Below are 24353 nucleotides of genomic sequence, written 5' to 3'. Positions count from 1 at the left end.
GAGTATGAACACCAAAGGCTGTTTTTGTGTGCCGGAAAACATTCTTGTCCTTGACACAAATGGACAGAATGGACGATTCTGCCAAACCACTGACTCTTTCGGCTCTTTCTCTCATTCTCTCCAACATCTACTGATGGGAATTTGGTTGATAGAAATTTGGGGGAAATGATGGCTGATATCTGTTAAAATGACATGCCAGTGCCATGGCAACGATGTCAATAGATGCTCAGTTGAGCTCCTTTCCTGGTGGAGAAATTAAATCTTTGGTTCAACAGCAATATAGGTTATAGTCAAGTTTATGGTTTAAAAAAATATTCGCTAAATGTCAATACCAACAGAATTTGGGTCCTTTATGTGGCCACCATAAAAAAGAAGCCAAACTGATTTACGCTGGTGTTGTAGTGCCAGCAAATGTTTTATCTTACCCTGTTTTGTGGAAGGCAGCGTTCCCTTCTGTGGGTTATTTTGTCTTGCCTAAGTCAAAACCAATATGCCAGAACAGCAATGAACAAAAACTTCTTCTTCCACATTTATTTTTCCACCACAACATCACAAGTCCCACCTTGTGGTAAACTCCTGTTCCCGTCAAAACAATCGCTGGTTGGAACCAAAAGCACCTGAGATGTGACACAGCTTATAACTGACGATATACAGTATGAAGTTATGTACATAACAATTAACAGTCATGGGGAATAAAAAGCATAACCCTGTCCCAGCAGAAAAGTAGTTTTATGTTTATGTGCTGAACTTTGAACCGACTCTTATTCCATCCTCACATCTTCTCACCAAGATTCCAACTTTATCTCTCTTTCTCTCCATCTCTTTCTCTCTCTAGGTTTCTCTCACTTCCATTTTCTTTTTATCATCTTGTTTCCATTTTCTTCTATTCATTTTCATCCCCCAACCCTTCCCCACTTGAGTTTCATCCTCCACACAGTATGGATGTAGGGGAGCAGCTTTTCGGCTCAGTCAGCTGACAAGTACCTTAAAAAACACTGTCAGCTTAAAAACATGATGCCTCGTGACCTTAGCATGAGCCTGTACCCACACCTCATAAATTAATGGGAATATACATCCAAACTCTGTGTGTGTGTGTGTGTGTGTGTGTGTGTGTGTGTGTGTGTGTGTGTTGGTTTCCACACATATCTGAGCACAGTAGCTCAAAGGGAAGGAATGGGGAAATGTGGGCCATTCCCTTTGGAAGAAGCTGGCTTCCTTTTAAAACAAGGAAAGAAGAAAAGGAAAACACACATAACTTTGATTGCATGAATATAAATACATGCACAAAAGATGCAGAGCTAAAGAGGGAGAGAAAGAGGAAGAGACTGATGGACAGACGGGGACGTGAGCAGGTGATGTTAAGTGTGGCAGCTTGAGCCTCTTCAGGTGTGTAGCCCCAAAGGCTCCAGAGAAGAAGACAAGTTATACGTTTTTCACACTGAAAAACGCGTGTCAAGGCGGGTTTTTGGACCCACGTTTGCTTGGCATTAGGCTGCATTCAAGCTTCCAGAAGACCCAGGTCTGAACTCCCGCTGTGAGGGCTGCGTGCCTGTGTTTTTCTCTCTCGTACGTCATCGCGCTGACGTCATCATTTCACATAAAGTCAAACGTTTGCATTGTCGTTGCATGCATTCCAATGTTGTCTCTTTGGCAAAGCATACAAACTCGGCGCAGATTGGAAAATGTCCGAGCGCTAATGCAGCGAAGGCGGATGGAGGTTTTGGCTCGTCTGGAAGGGAGCAGAAGAAGCTACAGGCAAAGCCTGACAGGCGCCACAGTGACGAAATCAGGATGCGACAGGGAGGTGAAACCTAAGACAAAGCTGGTTGCCTTTTTCACTTGGCGAGCCGGTCGACGCAGCTCGACATGCAGAGTCGACCCTTTCAGAGTGCCCAAACACCCATGTTGACCCGCGTTTTTGGTGCAGTGTGAAAGGGGCTTAAGGTGTTTTGGGCCCAGCACAAGAACTTCAGTTTAATCAGAGTTTAATAAAAGGAAATTATGGGTCATCCATTTTTTTTTTGTCCTTTAGACAGGCCTCCAGTTTAGTCAGCTGATTTGTTTCATGTGGATGCATTGATAAGTACAGCTGCGTATCGTCTGCATAGCAGTGAAAATTAATTGAGTGTTTCCTAATAATGTGGCCTGGAGGAAGCAGGTATAGGGTGAAGAGGACCGGTCCAAGCACAGACCCTCAGCATTGGGTTTCCTCATTTAAAAACCATTGGGACTTTGACATTGCATTTTTCATCACTGCAAAAAATAACTGTGTAGCAGACCAAAAGAATGAGACTAAACACCACTTTTATGATTTTTGAAGTGTATTATTCATGCTGACTTAATGCACCAAAGAACCGACACGTGACTCGACGTCCTCGCAAAAGCTTGTGCTTCTTCTTCTTTCATCTTCATTATGTTCGTAGCCATTTGTCGGCGGCTTCTGTTTTTAAAGCACATAACCCTTCAGAATTTACTCGTGTGGTATTTTCTAGCATTAAACTAAACATTAAAACTCAAGCTAAGGCAGTGGTTGAAAAATGACAAATCTTCTAATGTCAACAAAAGTGCTTGGTTTCACTCAACGTTGACCTTTCACTACATTCATCAAATCGTCAGTTACTTCTTGGAAAAGAATGATGATACGTTTTTTGAGCGAGCTCCCGATTAAGTTTTGCCAAACACACGTAATACGACAGTCTCTTTCCCTCTCAGTCTTTTACCCTCTTCCACTGCACCGCGGGTTCTGGCCTTCCTGCAGCTTTGAACATCTCAGCTTGTGGTTCCAGATTAATAAAACAGGAAATTAATGAATTTTGGATGAAATCTTCTCAGTTGGGGGCAGGTTGCGCCTCATTAAAGCCTGTATTATTGATCAGATTGAAAACCTCCGGTACCCCTGGAACCAAACTGTTAACGGCAGCTGGCCACCTCCCCCTCCTCCATAAAGAATGCTAATTGCACTGAGGTAAAGGATTAATAGCTAATTGAGCATATTTTCAGACAAATCATCATCATAGCCTGACACTAAAACGAATGCCTTTAATATGCATGCGGCCTGTCGCACACAGTTTGCATGGTAATTTCATGTGCAAGATTTTTTTTAAAAAAGGTCTCACAAGATCAAAAAGGCTTTAAATGATATAGTATGAGGCTCACGCTAACTCTCCAGTAGCGACGAACATACAACTGGGGATATTCAGCACCATTCTGAAATATAGAACCAAAGGGATTTTATCTTATTGACATTCAAATGTCATTTGTAACAACAAACACTTGGTATGATTTGAGAGGCAATCAGCAGTAAGATGACTTTGACGGCTTTCCAGAGACGTTCTTTGATTTTATTTTTTTTTAAAAAAAGGGGATAAAAAGAGGAAAACCAATTTTATTTATTTATGTCCTTCAGCTTTTTTTTTTTTTTAGTTTGTTATTATTTGTTTTGGATGAGTAACTTTTTGAATGCTAGCTGTTTTTCTTTGTGTTTGTTTGGTATTTGATTCAATTCGATTGGATTTGATTTGATTTTCTCTTTTTTGTGTCTGTTTCTTCTTACAGGAATTCATGAATTGCTGATAAATATTTTTGAGTCTTTTATTTTTGTTTGTTTCTGCAAATTTAAGGTGCATCATGCTTTGTTTGTTTTTATTGGTTGAACAGAGATGGGATTGTACTCTATGAAGACATAAGTGAAGGAATAACGTTTTGCTAAAACTGTCTTTCCCTCGATGAAAATTCTAAAAATGATCACTCAAGCAGGCTAAATTCTTGTACTCCATCAGCATCGTTGGCCAGGACTCAGCCCCCTCTGTGTGACTTGTCGTTGCATCCTTCCTGGTTGTTGTCTTCTCTTAGGTGACTATAGTGTTTTTTCTCCCCAGCAGCTTGCCATAAAAAATTAAATGGATGCTAAGTGACTAATGCATTTTCTCCGTCGTGTGTTGAGACAATAAAAAATTAACAATAGAAATAATTAATTTTGATTGGTGCCCACAGTACTAAAAACTTGTGTTGTGTCCTCATAAGTTATTCATACCTCATGCAAATTCTCCCCTTCCCTCACATGCAAAATAATGTTACTTCCATGTTATATAAATTCTGAAAGACTTTTAACTTATGTTCCAGCATGTTGTGATTACAATACACCCTTGTGCACCTTGGAGTGGCTTAGAAATTTTGTTTATTTGTATTTTGAAGTTCCACCCACTCATCTAATATGCATTTAACCAGAGGTAAACATGCATCCTAAGTAGGATTTCACTTTGTAACTATTAATTCTTACCTTTCTCCCTGGCATGGTTCATTGTCACACCGTTGTAAACATCTATCTTTTTTGTTTTGCTGTCTGTTACTTGGCATGTTGCTACCAGCGCTGCAAGCCTTCCTTTTAACTGTCATTTAGCCTAATGCGGCATCCAGTTCTCCTTGTTTACATGATGTTAGCCTGACTACTACCACTGAGGCTACGTTAATTTGTCTGTTTCCTAAAGTGATTCAACAAATAGATTCGATGTTACTGAAATACACAAGTGTGGCATAGGAGCTTATTACATCTTCTATCATCGTTTTAAACTGTAAAAGTTTGTCATTTTATTGCTGTTTCGTACACCGATACTACGCCGATATATTTAATAAAATGGCTGTAAGAATCACTACCATTTTATTGTGTTGCTGCTGTGGCGCTGAGACTTTACCCAGCATAAGAAGCAGTAGTTGAAAAGTACCAGTTTACGACATAACACTGAAATTTTGCTGCATGTTTGTGTTAATTTTTTTCTTTTTGTTTGTTTGTTCATTGTTTTTAATAGTTTTTTTTTTGTCAAATTAAGGATGTCCATCCTCCTCACTGTCTTTATTTATTCAAGGTTTTGACGAAAAGTCGGAACATTTTAATCAAAAAGGGTCCGGAATATTCTAGTTTTAGTTGATGAGAATTCAGCTCGATTTCGTTGTGAGCCTTAATGTGTCTCGTTTATTGTGCAGATTTGTATTTAGCTTTAATCTTTTGACTAAAATGGATTTTATTATAAGTCCAATTTTAGATTCGTGTCAAGTTTTTGTTTTGTCGAGGAAACTTCTGGACATTTACCCTTGTTGCTCAGTTTCAGGCAACAGAATGAGAGCAAACCACCTGCGTGTCACGTTCGAGGACACAATGTACCTGCTCAAACCTACAGTTAACAATGGAAACCGCGCAATATAGAATTAAAGATGAACACATTAATAATAGATGATGCTGTGAATCCTGTTCTCATTTCCTTCATCTAGACGTACAAAATTGACATAAAAAGGTGATTATATTACATATATTTAGTCCATCTAAGCAACTCTCACAAAGAATACAGGCACACAAACACACACACACACATAAACACTATCTCTCTCTCTCTCTCGCTCTCTCTCTCTCTCGCTCTCTCTCTCTCTCACTTTAACACACACACACACACACACACACACACACACACACACACACACACACACACACACTCTTTTAGGCCCCTCATGATCCCCTTGTTATCCCCGTATGGTATCTTGCTGAATGAGTGAATCCGTCCTGACAACAAATGGAATATAAGACAAAGAATATGTTTCTCTTCACTCTCCTGTATTACTAATAGATAGACTGTTGGCTTGCAAAGCATAAATACTTTAACCACGTCGCCTCCATTTGTAACTGTGTGGCCCAAACAGATTCAAACAGGACCATATGAAATATGAATTGGCATTGTATAATGGCCCTTTGCGTATGTGTGTGTGTGTGTGTGTTTGTGAACATCATAGTGATGCTCTGCAGGGAATCTTCATCCCTTGTAGACTGAGTAAATTGAGGAGAAAGAGAGATCAAGCTTTTCTACAGGGATCTGAGTTGCGATGGAAAGCAGCTGTAGCAGGTCAGTACAAGGAAACGATATTTCACCTAGAGCAACGTTTCTGGCATAATTACACACACACACACACACATCCTCCACATGAAAATCAAAATTATTTTTTCTGTGAACAGATATCTATAGCTATCAACATGAACGTCAATTAGAAGATTAGAGAGAAATGTTACAATTTTTATTCCACCATGGTTATTATCATGACACATTCATATAAATTCAAAATGTGTGATATTTATGCATGATTTTGTTGTCTCTGATTTTGAAACTGTATCTTGTCTTAAAAAAATGAAATTTAAACCAGTAAATGAACCTGTGCAAAAGCTGCTCATAGCAAGATTTTGTTTTTACTTCTTACAATGATGATAAATGTTTTTTCTCAAAATATCTGCCTTTGTTTATGATATTTAAAACAGCATATTATTAGAAAACAAGGGGGAAAAAAACAGAAAATTGATTGCAAACTTTCAAATACAGACCGAAATAAAAGGGGAAAAAATGTCAGGAAGGAAAGAAATCTGCCCAGAGGACGAAAGTGCTGGTTGCTTACCACAAGAGGAAACCTAGTTATAGCTGAGCAAATGCACAGAGCATGTAGACCAGAAGCAACATGGTTTCTTGGAGCTTGTACTACACTCCTGTTGGACATCATGTCAACCCACAGCTGATCCATCACACATACACACACACACACACACACACACACACACACACACACACGCACTTGCTAGTTGTGTATCTCAGCCGCAGATCTGTCATTGTAAAGGTTGTAAAACATCTTGTCTGTCTAACACACATACGAGAGCTAAACTGCTGTACTACAACTTAAATCACAGGTCCATCATTGTAGCAGCTGAAGAACATCTCATCTGTCTTGTTTCAAAGCTGAGGCTGCAAAGAGGGGCAATTATGGCATCATGGATTTTACACACATACGCACGCGCGCGCACACACGCAGGGAAACGCTCAAACTTACTTGGACTTGATTATTGATTTAATTTCACACCTGAACAAAAGGACTTCATTTTAAGAATATCATCGAGAACATGTGCATGCATTTAAAGCACCTAATCAGCATCAGTGCGCGGCATTGCATTTGGTGGTGTTTTTTTTTTTATTCAATGCAACCTGCAGTAATTGTTTTCAAACGTATGTTATTGAAACTACACAAAAAAAAGTGTGCCTAGTGCATGTCCTGTGAGATATTTTTGTTCTGCAGCCTGAAAAAGGTGGATTTAGCCTGCAGCAGTGAGTGTACACTGCTGTCCTCAGCTGGGAGTTTATTCCACTATTGTAGAGTGATGTCAGAAGATGAGAGCAGATCCACATGATCAACATGATCCATCAGGGATCTCTGAGAAGTGGGACAGCTAAAGGTCTGGGTTTCACTATGGCCCGGAGGAAGGAAGGCACAGTGTCCTTTCCCTGTCCTGTAAAGTAGCACCATACTTTTGCCCTGAATGCAAGCAAGTTGCAGAAAATGATCAAGAAGGTGGCAGTGTGCCGAGCACAGAAGACAAGTTGTAATATTGTGGTTTGCAGCAGAGGTTTGATGGTAGACACAGTGCTCCAGTTAAGAGTCGCAGCAGGCGGAAGATTCAATGTTTCTTACTCGAAAGTGCATGACGTAGAGAGAAGAAATGTTCCACCAAATGAGGCCCTCAGTGTTAAGCAGGCAATTGTAATTCCATCCATCCATTTTCTTGTTCTTATCCTGTTAAGTTTCATGGGGGGTGGAGCCTATCCCAGCAGCCTTCAGGTGAGAGGCGGGGTTCACCCTGGACAGGTCACCAGTCCATCACAGGGCCAACACATAGAGACAGACAACCATTCACACTCACAGTCACACCTACAGTCAATTTAGAGTATCAATCAGCCTCGTCCCCTCTTGATGTCTTTGGACTGTGGGAGGAAGCTGGAGTACCAGAGAGAACCCACACAGGAACAGGGAGAACATGCAGACTCACACAGAAAGATCCTGTGCTGGAGCCGGGACTCGAACCCGGAACCTTCTTGCTGTGAGGCGACAGTGTTGACCACTGCACCACCGTGCCGCCTCAAGCTTTGTAATTCATTCTAACATTGACGCGATCCAGGTTACTTTATGATCGATCTCATAGGCAAACATAGTTGCAACAAATGCAATGTTACCATTTAAACTTGCACGTGTCAGTGTTAAGCCAATAGAGTAGAAGATCTGAAGTCTGCTTCCAGAGGTTCAGGATGTATCTAAAGATAGCAAAAGTCCAGTTGTCCCAGCTAAATAACAAACAAAACACACTGACTGCTGGCTTACAGACTGATCCCAAGTCAGTGTCGAACTTTTACCAGGCTCAAGACCTAATGCACTCAGCACCATTACACTGGTGCTTAATTATGGACATAAACCTGTCCTTCTGAATAGCCTGGCTGTTTTTGCTTCTCTCATAGTTTTCATGAGTTTGTTCTGCATTCAGGTAGGAAGCAGAATTGTGATCTGAACTCTTATCAGGAGATGACAAAGAGAGGAATGAAGGGATAGAGAGAGGGGAGGAAACATGCAGACAGGAAGAGTAGAGCAAGAATGAAAGAGCAAAATAAGGACATGAGGACAATAGAAAGAGGTTGCAAGCAACAGTGGGAGTAGAGACAAAAAAAAGAAAAGACAGGAAGGCAGAAAAAGAGAGTGCCTATCCATCCCCGTTGAGGAGTACCAGTTCCGATAGCAACCTTTGATTTCCTGATAATCTCCTTATCCGCTCCTTTGGGATCAGTTGACACTGGATCTGTCTGGAGTGACTCACTGGTGCTTGGTCTGGCTGCCTGATTGCCATGTCTAACACACACACACACACACACACACACACACACACACACACACACACACACACACACGTACATCAAGTCTGACAATCCACTAATTTATAAGCGATACTGTACATATTCAAGTCATACGCACACATGGAAAAAATTGTGCAGTCTTTCTTTCTGCATCATACACAAACACACACACACACACACACACACACACACACACAAATGCACACATTGTGAAGGACGGATGGCATCACATTTAAACACTTAGCAGAGCAACTGGACATCTTAATGGATGTCAGACTCTTCGCTCTCCATCCTGCCGCTGCTGTGAGAGATGGACAGATACTTCAGATGTTTCCACTAATGGATCAAAAGAAAAATGGGCCTTTAAAAGGGATCGGTACTCCACAGGAGTGGCATGTCCCGAGGAGATAATTGTATGATATATTCTTTGTCTGGTGATTTGGATCAGCTATATTTATTAATTCAGTTGAAGCTGTATTCATCAAGTAGAGCATCTCAGTGCACTGTGCGCCACATGCTCTAATATTTTACAGTATGTAATCATTAGGAACAGCAAAGAAAAAGATTATAAATATATTTGCAAAATACTGAGCAGCAAACAGTGCTGCATTTGTTTATGTGCATGGTATCTGTATGACAAAAATAAAAGCGTGTTATTTATGAAAATTGTATTTGAAAAAACTGCCCTCGCCTCTCATATATAATTTGTTTCTCCTTTGGTCTTTGAAAGAAAAAAGGACTTGTTTTTCATCATTAAATGATTTTTTTTTTTAGGTTCTACCTCTGGTGAAAGTGAGGGGTATGTTCGAATTAAAAGATACCTCGGCTCAGATTGACGTGGGAGACGGCTGTGGTGTTTTTCAAATTTTCCAAAAAATTGAAATTGTCTTGAGAGGAACTGAAGTGTTCCTCATGGTGTTTCTACAGAAGTTCTATCCTATTCTGTTTCCAGCTCAAAAATGTGGGAAAAAATGTTGTAAAAGCAAACAACAACAAAAAAAAGATAGAGGTGCAATCTTGTCAACATGAATTTTCACAATGCAAGTTTCAGAAAGAAAAAAAATGTTTTTTTTTTTAAATATGAGGAAGAAAATGTATTTCGCTCAGTTTCTAGACTTCACAAAGGGGTTTTGGTGATCAACTCAGAATGAACACATTGTTTTGCTTTTGAAAGGACGACAAAAGAAAGATATTTAACAAAGAGGAATCTTTGGCAGGTAAACAGATTAAAACCTTCTCCATTTTTTTTTGTCGTAAAATGGACTGCTTTGATCGGCTGAAGTAAATCACTATATGAAAATATAATGCATGTTGTGAGATTTGCACTGGGAAAAGAAGAAGAACGAGAAGTAAACCATTCGTCAAACGTTATTAATGACTTGCCCATATGCATGTGCTGCACAATTAACCATTCACAGGTGAGCGTAACCGATAGGCGCCTTGCTTTCTCTGCAGCAAATCGAATGAACTTTGATAACATCAACGGCATCCCTCTTTTTTCCTGCGCTCATTCATTTTGCTCGTTTTTTTTTTTTCATTGTGTTGTTTTGCAGCATGCTGGTGTTCCCATTGGTTATCAAACTATCGCCAAAATTTGCCCGCCCATCTATCGAGGTGGAAAAAGGGAAGGAGGCCGGAAGAGAGGGAGAGAGGAAAGAGCCTAATTACTCTGGCCGGTTCTCCTGTCAGGTCATTAATAAAACCTAGTTATCTTCCAGCAATGGCTAGCCAAGAGTCTTCCTCAGCATTATCTCCACCTTATCTACAATATAAAATATTTGGGATTTTTTTTTATTTTATTTTATTCCCTCTAAAATAATTCTAGATTTTTGTCTGGAATGGGAATTAAGCAGAGAAAGAAAAAAAACATACTGGTCATTCTGGAGATATTCATGGCATAATGGAAAAGTCCAGTGTGTGTTTGTGTCTGTGTTTCAATGTGCATGTCTACACGCACGTGTGTGTTCCAGGTGGATAAATGTGCTAGAATTACATCAGCCCTGGCTTCATAAACATTGATGGATCTGGGCAACCTGCAAATGCAGATAAGGATGGTGAAAAAATCACCGGGGCCACATTTTACTTCTTGGCCAATGTATATTTAAGAAGGAGTATATGCTATAGGTTACATAAGCATTACTTATTCCTTTGTCCACATACATCAGTGACAAGCGGGGGAAATAAATAATAATAATAATAACAACACGGTGGGGCTGTCCCACAGACACATCGCTGTGCATATTTTACACCGGCCTCTATCAAAAAGAAATAGCTGCATGATATAGAGTTCATTTCCTGTAGTGTAACCTCTTTGGCCTGTTCTCTCTGGAGGAGATAGAAAGCACAGAGCAGAGTTTTGTAAATCAGATTGGGAACATGGAGCAACACTGTGTTTTTACCTGCTATCATCTGTCTCGCTACAAGCCTGCAACAAAGTTTACATTTCCTATCCCAGGCAAGTTGTATCAAGAGAGGCAACTGGATGTTTGGGTGGAGAACAAATACATTAATATTCATGGGAATTATGCTGCATTCACTTTGGTAGTTTATCTTTTAGCGACAGTAAATTCAGCCGGCTGCAGTTTCCAAATCCAAAATGTTGTTATTGAGGTATATCAGAATCAAGCACAGAGAGTGTGTGTGCACACATGTGTTAAGTGTGTGTGATGTTCCTAAGCTTTCAGAGACAAGTCATAATACCCATCCATTAACTTCATCTCCCTTCGCCGCTGACAGATCATTTCCAGCTGCTTTGAAACTGTAGCTCCCTCAGCTGTGTTCCGCTGGAAATGGAGTCGCTGCAAAACTGAATATGGATTATAAAAGGTGCTGTTCACTCGGAATATCCCATCCAAAGCATTCCAGCATAACTCAACTCAGCAGCAGGGGGAGGGGACACAGAGGGTTCAAACAAAGTGTCAGGAGAGAACGGAACAGGTGTCTCCTTTTGTTCCCAGAGCACAGAGTAAAAAAACAGATTCAGACATACATTTTTGAATTGTCTTGCATATCTGGATTATACATGTGGGTTTGGGTATTTCTTGGCATATTATTGTTTTATCAGTTTTTTTCATGTGCACATTCAGTCACATATTTATTACTTTATATCACTTTTCATTTAAAAGGAACATACTGGGGGATTCAATACATTTAAATGCACTTTATATATACGTACATTGCATTCACATGGTTTGTTTTTGGACTTTTTTCTTTATGGTAGCCCATCTAGATGGCCGCATATCAAGGTTTGGTGACTTTTAAATATCAGGTTGGCGAGAACAGCAACAAACAAACCCACGCCGCACGAATGAAACACGGCCTGTCACTGCCCCAAATTGAGGACCCTTAAATATTTGAATTGCTTCTGCGACGCAGGTTTTAAAACAATGTCAATAATAATGATGAAAATAATCGTTTCTTTTTGTGTTTAGAACCTTGTCCGGTTAACCCAACTTACCTCCTTGCATGGACACCTTTGCTATATCTTGATGTAAAAAGCTGCACGTATCTGACACGTATGCAAATGGGTTTGCAGTGAAGTTGTGGAGGGTGCTGTGTTTCAGCGGGATGCCAGAGTGCGTGTGTGTGTGTGTCTTCTCAGATGAATGACGCATCGCTATTTTATCGGCTAAGAGCGTCATCGTTTCGTCAAAAAAAATCATTTAAAAACCCGACCTTTCCACAATTCTACTCCAAAATTAGATTCGAAAAAAAAAAATCCCACCTGCAATCACAAGATAGATAGATAATCGAAACTTTCCATTCTTTAAAATTTCCGGTCAAATGAATTTGTGATCGTCTTTAAATTGGTTTTGTTTATTTGAGATTCAAACAACTTGGTTTGCACGTCCAAAACCTTTTATAGAGTGTAGTGTAGTCTACACATCAACCTGTACTTGTAACAATATTCATCAATCATCAAGAATAAATGAAACTTTGCATGAGGCCCTGGCCAATGTGATCACAGTAAAAACAAAATTTAAAAATGTCAACAGTGCCCACTAAATTTGCAACATTTCGTTGAGTTTATGAGTTTTATTAATGTAACCAAAAGAGTAAAAGTCACCGGTAAAGTAAAAGTACAGTGAGGGAATCTTGTACATTGTGGTACTTTGTACAATCTTCAGTCTGAGAGTGTGTATAGGGGACAAAAGAGCATGTTTTATTAATAAAAAGAATAAATAAATAAAACTGCATATGCTTTTTGTTGATCTCAGATGGTCCCGTGGATAAAGTCAACATCACAACTGGCATACTGAGTTTAATTCAATCACCCTGCTTTCATCTAATACCCCCCCACCACAAACACATAATCCACCCCCTGTGATTCGGGGTCAGCCATGCCCATCTCCTCTGCTCTGCATTTAGGACTCATGAATAAGTAATGACATCTCTCATCACCTCGGAGCGCTGACAGTCAGGCCAAGAGCTTTCATCTGCTCCAGTCCATGTTCAATGTTAATGTTTTTCCTCCTTCCTGATCATGTGACAGACAAGCAGCTGACCCGAAACCACCGTAAACAGCACCAACCTTCCCGGTCCATGACGGCCATGAAATGGAAATATCTGTGGAGTTCATTTGATTTTCAATTTTAAAGTTATTACTTAGGCACCGGCAACGTACTAGTTGAATGGCTTAAAAAAGAAACAACACAAGAGACAAACATGAGGAAAAAGGATATTTTATTTATCATCATTATTAAATTATAAAAACAATATCAAAACAAGCAGTTTGCCAGGGATTTGACTGAAAAGAGAGTTAAAACATGAGTAAAGTAGAGGGCAACTAAAACAAACACAGAGACAGAAGATTCAATAAAGGTACAAAGACAACAACTCCCTTATACAGTGTTCATCGACCCCTCCAGATCAGATTGGAAGAAGGTTTTTGTAAGTTCCTCAAAGATAAAGTACAGAATTCAATAATCAAATAGTACAAGAAAAGAGCATCAAAAGACAATTTTGTCCGTACGATTCTTTAGAACGCAACATCATTCATACGCGATAGCATGTTCATAGTTCACGACAAGTTTCCATTTAAGGAGTTTAACGCTGAGGTTCTAGAATTAAGACATTTCACTGATTTCCGTTGTGATCATCATTCAGTTTGGATGCCGTCGCCCCGAGTGAATAAACTTAGATGAGTCTGTACAGAAGCGATACGCTTTTAATAAAGGTCATTTCTGTCTAGACAAGGATACTTTTCTGACACAAGGGTATTGATGGTTGATTTAAAATCAGAAACACTATAAATAAAGAACAAAGAGTCGCTGTATAATAAGCAGAGCATGTATTTTTATCACAAAGTTCACAAAGAGTCATTAAAATCCATCTTAGAGGGGAAACAACCACGAGAAGGATTATGATAAATGGCTGCATGTTTTAGTGGGGACTTTCAGCATGATTTCATGATTTGTGTTATTATGTCTAGTCTCTCTTGTGGGTAAACAAACCAGCTCTGTGCGCGTGCTAGCAGTCGACGCTAACAGAGCCTCACATCTCTGACTACGTGTCATTTAACTACTTTAACTATCGTGTCCTGCCTTTTCTTCTTCTTGTGTTTTGTTGCAACCTTCTTGCTTCCATACAGTTGTGTTTTTTTTTAAGGTTTAGGACTGAAAACAAACATGTATTTCCTATCTCGTGAATTCATAGCAATCTGCTGAATTCAACACTGTTTGCATGCAAGCTGCTGAGAATTTTGCTGGCGTATTTCTGCGTTTCTTGGCACGTTACCACCACCCGTAGATGCGCGAAATGTATGGACAGCATGCGTGCACGTAAAGTTGCGCGTGTGAAAAAAAACAAAAACACTGTAAAAGTTGATATATATACAATTTTAGGCTTTGAGCCAATATTTCTATCCTTTACTTTTTTTTTTTTTGATATATTGAACCAATACTGCAGCCTTCCCCCTCCCTGTGTTTCCTTATTCATTTGATCTATTTTAAGAGCGATGTATTTTTATATTGAAACTAAATTATTTGGCAATTTTGAATTAAGATTGTGGTTGCATTTACATCTGTATGTCTTGTTACAATTGGAGATGGATTTGGGAGCTAGATTTGTGGAAGTATTAACTAGTAAATACTAAAACCATCACTGTTTGTCATGCCTCTCCTTGTGTCTCTCTCTCCCTCCCGCTCTCTCTCTCCCTCATCCTTTTATTCTTGTGTCCTCCTCTTTAGTCAATGCTGGAGAGGCTGGACACCCCTCCCTCCTGCCTCCTCTCTCTCACTGTTGCATATTCATTTCATGTTAAATTGATAGATTAAGTTATCCCTGGCTCGAAATCAATCGTGGCTTGCCATTCCTTATTCCTTTACACTGGACCACAATCCCAGAGAGAGAGAGAGAGAGAGAGAGCGAGAGAGAGAAGGAGAAAGAGAGAGGACACACTGAGACACTGATAAGGCTCAGTCCCATTATATGTCATTTTAAACAAAGAAGCAAAGCAGCCTGTGGAGACTCCCTATCAGCTATTAAACAGAGACGTAGCATGCAGCCTGAGATTGATGATTAGCATTTTCTCCTGGTAGAATAAAGATGCCGGCCTGGACTCGCGATAACCACAGACAGTAGAAGAAAATGCTCCCCCCTTTCTCTTCTTTATTTCCATCTCTTCTTTTTTTTTCTTTTATTATTGTTTCTGTCTTTGGATCTAACAACACCCATATGTATAAATTACTACTCCCCTCTCCTTTTTTTTTCTTTTACTCTCCTTTTGTCCCTCTCCATTACCTCCTTTCTCCCCCTGTCCATCTCTCTCTCTCTCTCTCTTTTTTTTAAACGAAGGCAAATAAATGTGTGGGCCATGTTGCTTCGCTTTTGTCTTGCGTCCTTGTGTAATCTGTTAGGAATGGACAACACGGAATCCCTTATGTCACAGTCGGAGACTTGTAAGTCCTTTGCAGATATAAGGCAGAATGACACAGAATGAAAGAAGGGTAAAGGGAGGGATTTAAGGAAGAGTTTGATAGGAGCATGTAGGGCCATTGTCTTCTTTGCTGCAAGACCAATGTCAAGCATTGTGCTGTGACAGTTTAAACACCATGTAAGGGCTGCATGACAGCTGGGTTTTAGATATGAGAAAGAAAGAAAGAAAGAAAGAAAGAAAGAAAGAAAGAAAGAAAGAAAGAAAGAAAGAAAGAAAGAAAGTAAGAAAGAATGGTCCTACTTGGGCTGCTGTTCAATGTCAGTGCAGCCCAAGTGTAATGTCAAATGTACCCTCCAAAACTACATACTTGTACATGAACTCTGAATAAGATAGTAATTATGAGGATTTTTTTTCAGTAGGTAGAGTTGCTGTTCACAATGATTTTGTCAGTGAGTTTCAATCAGATGTATTCCAATCGATAACGCTGCTCCGTGGCGGTTTTCTAGGATGAAATATGACTTGATAATGATTGATAGCAGATGCTTTGTTTACTCCAAAAGCAAATTGTGTAAAACGTAAAAGGCTTTCCAATTCTTCTGTACTAGTACTGCTTCACTTATGTAAAAATACAAAAAAATACACTGTATATCTCTTGAGTTGTGAGAGTGAATAAAAAAAAAAATCCTGTTATTTGTGATGTGTGTCCAGATTATACCCGCCTGTCTCCAACATCCCTTAATTTCTGTAGATCTGCAAACATACCAAACGTTCCTTTAAAATATTTTCAATTTTCAATAAAATGCTTTCTTATTGTGCCTTCTCCATCTTACAGCAGCCTGCTATCCGTCTCTAGCTAACAGTTTCCCTTAGTTTTACGTTAGACACTTTTACTCAGCAACCAATACCAGATTCACTTTTACTTTAAATTCTAATCTGTTCTTTTGTCCCCCGATACAGCAGAGTAGCGAAATGTTGACACACTTATTGAGCAATTAAAACAGCAAGTTCAAATCTGTGCTGTTGAAATATACCGGTTCCAGTGTCTTTTCTCACACTGCTTATTGCTGCTTTCCATGTCTCATCAGTTATTTGTAATCCCTTCTTGTTTGAACCAGAAACATCTCTCTGATGAAATTATTAACATCCATCGTCATCGTCATCTTCCGCTTATTCCTACACATTAAGGGTCGCGGGGGGGCTGGAGCCTATCCCAGCGTCAACGGGCGAGAGGCGGGGTTCACCCTGGACAGGTCGCCAATTATGAACATTTCACAATTAAATAAATAAGTGTAGAAGTTACACAAAAACTTGAAGTCAGGACAGTTTGTCGTCTGATTCTACAAAACTGATTAAGCAATCCAACAAACACATATAACAGAAGGTTATAAAAAAAAATCGAATTCATCAGTTGTACCTGAAGTGTCTGTGGTCGTTTATTTATTGGAATTAACATGAGTGGCACATACACAAAAAGAACAAACACACATCACACAGTAAACCGTGGTCATGAAAATGATGTGTGCCCACATACTGTAGTAACACACATACAGTATAGAGGCTCAGATACTGTCGGCTCACACACACACACACACGCGCATGCAAATGTAGACGTTCACACACAGACTCTGTCTTGTGGTCGTCCCAGTGGTCTTCCCAAGTGGTCAGAAGAACATCACGAGAGCTCCTCCATTTGCTCACAGCTAGTACTGCAATCCTGTGTGACACATGACGTTGACAACACATGCCGTAAATAAAAGTGCCTTTTGATTAACCATAAACAATACATAGTATTTATATGATATTTATTTCTTTTAGGGAAAATAACAATGATGTGATGAGGAAAAACTCCAAATCCTTATCATTAAGACCAATGATGGGGTGTTGACTGCATTTTTATTTTATTTTATTTTTCATTTTTGCATACCCTATGAAAGTCCTTGTGACAATTGAAACAATCCCATGGGGGGAAATGTTAAAAGAAGTTAAATATGATCATGATTATGATTATGATTATGATTATGATTATGATTATGATTATGATTATGATTATGATTATTATGGTAGCATGGCTTGGAGGTCAGCAACTGAAGGGTCTCTGGTTCGATCCTCACTTCCCCCGGAAGTCCAAGTATCCTTGAGCAAGAGACTGAACCCCTCATTGCTCCTGATGGCCCTGCGATGGACTGGCGACCCGTCCAGGGTGAACAAAGATTTTCAACCAAAGTGCTGGATAATGGTTAGTGGAGCATTAGTGTATGTTACTCTACATGCGCCATATAAAAACTGAAGAAAGTTTCTCAAACAACATTGGACAAAATGTATTTTTAGAATATTTAGATGTTAAAACAAATCAAAATAACTGATAGCACGCCAAGTCACGCCCAAACCAATGGATATTGCAAAATGTGAGAACATACCAAATATCTATATGTCAGTTCAATTTTCACGGTTCACATTCCACGCTCCTTCTACCAGGTCGGGGAGTCCGAATTGTTGTGATTCCCTCCTCCAGGTGGTCACCTCTGACCTAGAGGTTTTAACCAGGAGTTCTGGAGAAAACTGTGTAAATTACTCAGGACAAAAGAAAGCTTTGATGCCATTGACAGCATCATAGATGCTCAGTTAGACTGAACTGTTGCTTCATTCCAGGAGAGGGCAAATGACAGGAGAGACAGTGAAAGTGAAAGAGGGCAAAAATAGATATGTTGCCATGTTGGTACATGTCAAGGCGGTTTTTCTTCAGTGATGTGCATTACTCTCATAGAATAAAGTGCAATGGTGCACAACAGGCAGAAATGAAAGTACAACACTGTTGGATTCCACATGTTTTTGAATCTTTTTTTTTCCTTGAGTGTAAAGGAAGTGGACAAGCAAAGAGGTGGACAAGAAATAGGCAAAGAGGAATGATGACACACATGATCAGGAGCCTTTGCCCGGACAGAACCCAGTCTAACGGGCATTTGTGATTGCATCACGTTCTGATAGATTCATTAAGAACATGATGCCATCACAAATATGACCTGATTTGCGTGATGTGGTCACGACTAACCCTGCCCCTACCCCTTAACGGGAATGACTGAATGTGTTGCAACAATGGCCTACCAACATAAATAGCGACCAGCTTTACTGCGAGTGTGTGTGTGTGCGTGTGTGTGTGTGTGTGTGTGTGCGTGTGTGCGTGCATTAACACAAAATAAATCTGCAGAGATCTTCAACAAGAGCACATCTATCTGCTCCAAAAAAAAACAAAAAAAAAGAAAGGAAAAAATGCCCCATTCGATAAAAAGTCATTTCTAAACTCTGGTAAGTGAGTGACAGAAGTGAATATTTGGCCAACATAATATGTGCTATTATCCTGATTCATCTAAAAGCAAAGTCTATTTTATGGTTGTCTTTTGAAAGTAACTCCCGTATTACAAGAGATGTGGGCTGCTGCAGGGATGGCAAGGCCTTTAGTGAGATGCGTTCAAGCCAAATCATATACATAATGGATTATTCCTACTAAATTATGAAGCGTAACACCTGCCACACTATGATGTTGGCCGTGTTGTTTCATACTTAGGAAACCAGAGTGAAAGATCTATGTATCATGATAGTCTGGTGAGCATTGCGGCGTGTTGCAATTCTTCAAGAAATCCTTGTTAAGATGGCAAAATTAATCATCCTGAGTCACACCGATGATCTGTTGCGCGACGACCTCACTCTCCACATGCAGGTCACCGACGTCCTTGTGCCTTATCGTGGTTTTAGTGCTGAGGCAGATCACTGGTTTCTGTTAGCTAACACTCAACACTTGCTGATAGCACAACAAGGTATTTGTGTCTGTATTGTGTGTGTGTGTGTGTGTGTGTGTGTGTGTGTGTGTGTGTGTGTGTGTGTGTGCATGGGTGCGTGCGCTCACACATACGCAGTGGGGGAGAGAACAGAACTCTTTCTCTTCCTGCTATCATTCAGTCGCATTCCAAAACCATGACCTTCTCATTCATTCCCAATTAGCTTCTCTTTTTATTCACATCTTTTCTTTGAACTAAAGGAAATTCTCAAGTTATTCTCAAAAAAGATTTTGCCAGTCATTCGTTCACTCCTTCAGATTCACGAAAATATCAAAGGCCATTGGTATCAAACATTTTTGACATTCACTTCTTCAGCTCTTGGGAGGCTGATGTGTTTTCAGATGGAAGGTTGCTATCAAACATTACCCTTCAGGAGAGGGCGCTCGGCAGCACTTTACAAAGAAAAACACACACAAACACAAGCTTCCATAATCCCTCTTTACACGTCCCCTTTGTAGCATGCCTTTGTTTTTGCCTGTGTAAAATTACAGTCGTACAGGTGTCCAGTCAGCAAAGCGATGCTGACAGACAGGCATGCAAGAGGACAGCCAAGCACTTGTGTTCGCCACAAAGATCTTACTTGTCTTACAACTGGCTGTCCTGCCCAACATGTGGCTTTGGTTACAAAACCCGTTCTCTGAGCAGGAGCCCCTTCATCTCCCCCGGGAACACAGAGGACGATGGAGGGTGCTTTCCAATATGAGCGGTAAATTGGCTTCCTCTTTCAAAGGAGCGTGGATGTACATGGCTTGTGGATTCCTGTGTTAGCTGTGAGATAGCGCGGCACCTGGAGAGGCCAGACAGGAAGAAACGACAAGAGACGAGAAGGGTGGGAGAGAGAGAGAGAGAGAGAGAGAGAGAGAGAGAGAGAGAGAGATGAAAAAAAGAGAGAGAAGCCGCTTAGATTTGATGCCAGGGAAGAAACCAGCGGCTCTCTCCGATTTCAAATGTCCGTGATGTGAAATTGTGGATTCAAACACTAACAATCCGATTCCCTCCCCACCTCTTATCCTGAACTCATCACCAGCAAATAACAAAACGTGTAGATTCATGTTTTCTCTTGGAGCTGAATGTAAAACGGAAATATATGGTGCTTCAAATGAAACGCAAGGAAACATCTTTGTCTTTGAAGCTTTGGACAGGAGTAAAACAAAGGGCCTTTGGTGATTGACACATCCACGGAGTCTGCTGCCAATCATGCACACAATCCATTTCCTCAAGCCAAAGTGTTTTCTCTGTGTGTTGAATATGTTTTGGAACATGCTGGCCATTGATTGACATGGGCGCAAGGGCTAGTAAAACATTACTGTGGTGTGAGGCAAACAGCGGTCCGTCTGTCACTCTGCCTCAGATGTTTAGCCTGGGGGGGGCAGGCGCTGGTATAAACAGGGTACAAAAACCTGGACATTCTCTCTCATGTTCTTGTTTCTCTCTTCTCTTTCATTCATTCCTCGTTGTTCTTAAACTGTATTTCTGACCTTGAAGGTCCTTTCAACTTTTATCTGTTTCGCCTGTCTGCCACTAAGTATACACTGTATAATCATCTCTGTCTGTCTCCGACTGCCTGTCCTTTTTGTCCAAGCAAGTCACAAATTATGTTTAATTATTTAGATGACTAGTTTTTTTTTCAACTGGTTAGTCCATGTAAGTTACGAGTGATATTTCTGATAGGCTTTCAGAAATGGAAGTGTTGGAATGGAATCGCAAATATGATCACAAGGCAATAATTTAAAAAAAAAACAACCAAACAAACAAGTAATTTGATAGTAATCTTGTTTTAGGTTTTGCAGTGCGCCATACATGTGTTTTTAGCGCAAATATAATGATAGTGACACACTTATTCTCGTCTGGGATATTGAAACTTCGTTTTTCCTCACTAAAACAGTTGGAAGGCATAGAAGTGACACACACAGTGCGAGTCACCACCTTGCACCATTCTATTTCCAAATGAAAACAACAACAACAACAAAAAAATGCTGTATATATAAAATGTCCTGATACTTGTGTATTTCCAAAATGTCATAGGGATTGATTCAACACTCTGGCATTACAATTTTAATCAGCGGTGTAGAACCAGGTGTTAAAGCGCAGCGGCAGCCCTCCGGGCCATAAGAAATTGGACAAGGCACCAGGAAATTGTGTCTCCTGCAGAAACAAGTGTTTTGTGATTGTTTACCCCATGTCTTTAAATTGCATTTCTTCCTTTTTAATTTAAGCACCTCAGCTATGGGATTGAAGGAGAGGAGGAAGAGAGGGAGATGTAGGGGGAATAGGGGGAGAAAGCCTTTACACGCTATTTCCCTTTTTCTATCCCTCCATCCTCTCCAGTATTAACCGTGTCTGATGTGATTCCTGTCAGATGCAAATGTCACAACCTGATATGGTCAGCCCACAGGGCACTTTGGCTACACGCTCCACAAAAAAAAAAAGAAAGAAAAAGAAAATATGAAGTGGTGAATGGTGTATGTCGCCTACGTTTTTGTGCCTATGTGCATGTGTTTGGGTGTGTGGAGCTGCGTGGGAAGAGTAGCATGTGATTTTGGGGTCAGTGGTTGAGGTTGGGGTCAGGGTTAGAGAGAGTTAATTTGTTAGTATCATTAGAGGCCACTTTGTTCACACGTCCATCTTAAGGATAATTACTGTAAGTATTGGCTCAGAGAAGAATTGTGCTTTTAGCTATAATCACTTTGATAAGAAACTAGAAACCACTCAGAGTGCATAGTCCCGCCAGGGTGAACTTCTGGCCCCTAGCAATTCCATGCTCTAATTAAAGTAGGAAAGAACCAAGAGCGGCCCCTCGCACTTCCTGCACACATCAGAGTGTGGGACTCTCTCTGCTTGAGAAAGATGAGTTTGGATTTTGCATGAAGGAGCAGACGAATGTGTTCAAAAAATCCCTTTCTGCCTCCACTAGGTGGCACTAGAGAACACACACTTCATACATTATATTGCTTTACAATACGTGAAAACGACACAGAATCATCCTGATGCAAATCAAAATGTTTGTAATATCAGGCTTACTTCCTGTAACCACTAGATGGCGCCGTGATTGAGATACTGCTTGTCGACGTCTTTAGGTCAGCAGGTTTCACATCTATGTTATGCATGGTTAAGGATGTGTTCAGATGAACGAACACACACACACACACACACACACACACACACACACACACACACACACACACACTCTATGATGTCTAGCTTCAAGTGTTGTTACGAAGGAAGGGTTCAGATTTCACTATCTGAATGCATCAACACCTAAAAACCCTACAGAGGTTTCTGGAAACCCGTGGTCATGAAGCTACATTTCTCATCATTAAAGTGCATTAAACAAATACTTTTTAATCATTGATTGTTCTTTTGAAATATGATATAATGAGTAACCCAACTATTAGAAACAACATGATGACCCAGTACATCTGGATTCAGAAGAAGTAGAATTTTAATAGTGTGAGTTTTGATCCCCTGAAAATATGCTTTATATCAAACGATTGTTCAACTTATTTTTGTTTTTTTTTATGTGATTTCCGATAACATATTTTTATATAAATATACATGACCCTATTGAAACGATGCAACAGAATAACAATTTTTGTGTGTGTGTATATTTCTGTGTGCGTGTGTGTGAAGAATACTTCTCACTGTACTGTGAGCTTCTTGCCACTAGAGGGAAGCATAGCCTTAAGCATAGACCACATGGCCCATGTTTAAGTCAATCTGTTGAGTGCCAAAATCTTTTGTGACAAGTGACGAATCTGTGTGTCAATGACGTAACAAATCGGTAAGACTTTGTTTTTAAGTCTGTGGCTTTAGGCCATCGTTTGATGACTGTGGATTTCACACATTTGCATATAATCATACAAAATAAGCAAAATATGTTTAATTTGACAATTTCTGTCGTTCTTTTTAAACGTTACACTATTTCAAAAATCATGGGTTATTTTTAGCAACATATTGTGTATAATAATGAAACGGCTCCACAAAGGTTTGTGATATTGTAGCTGCTTGTTATGGCTCATTTTACATTACTATTTGCATGTTCTCAGTCTCTCTCACACACACACGCACGCGCACACACACACACACACACACACGGATGTCAAGCCTCAAGTGCTATTTTCTATTAGTTCCACTTTTCAAACGCTAACAGGAATCGGTGGGTGTTTTTGCAATTTTCACCAGGAACAGTTAGCTACACATGCAGTATTTCATGTACGTACCATCGCAGTCTGCAGTGAAGGTCAACAGAGGAATTTTATTGCAACTGATAAGTAAAGGTGGAAGTATGCAGTGCAGCTCTCTTTACCTTTATCTAAAAGTAGTACACAAATAATGCTGATCTCTTGTATGCGCAGAGGTATTGAACCCAGTTTCTGCTGGGAAGTATTTGAATTTACTGAAGTGTCAAAAGTAAATTTGCACAATCCACTTGTTTTTTGTATTCCAGTGCTTGAGAGGAGTCAGTCCTCAAACATCTGACCTCCAAAGGTCATGTTGGGGTTGTATACATTCAAGATGTACGGTTCGGATTCTGTCTTTAGGTTTTGTTTTTTTAATTTGGAATTTTCATCACATTTCTCAGTGTCTTCATTGCAGTTCTCCTTCAAACTAACTAGTAAATGGGTTCAGATAAAGGTTGTCGATTTAAAGGTATAAATTTCCTTTGAAATGAAGTGGAGTAAAAAAATGCAATTTCCCCAAAAATGTACATACTCAAGTAAAGTACATATATCTTGATACTGTACTTAATTTCAATACTTGAGTAAAATATTATATATTATTGTCCCAGGGAGAGGGACAATTGAAACAGAAAAAATGTTTCCACATTTCTAAATATTTGTCTTAAATGAAAATGCACTATAGCTTGAATATTGTTTTTTTTTTTCAAAACACATCTAGATAATGTGTCTCTTCATTGTAGTCAAACATATGTTGTATCTGTGT

The sequence above is a fragment of the Aulostomus chinensis genome, chromosome 11 (genome assembly GCF_037954235.1).
Source record: "Aulostomus chinensis isolate RoL2024-O1b breed Wild chromosome 11, RoL_Achi_v1.0, whole genome shotgun sequence".
Lineage (NCBI taxonomy): Eukaryota > Metazoa > Chordata > Actinopteri > Syngnathiformes > Aulostomidae > Aulostomus > Aulostomus chinensis.
This window is presented reverse-complemented; position numbering follows the sequence as displayed.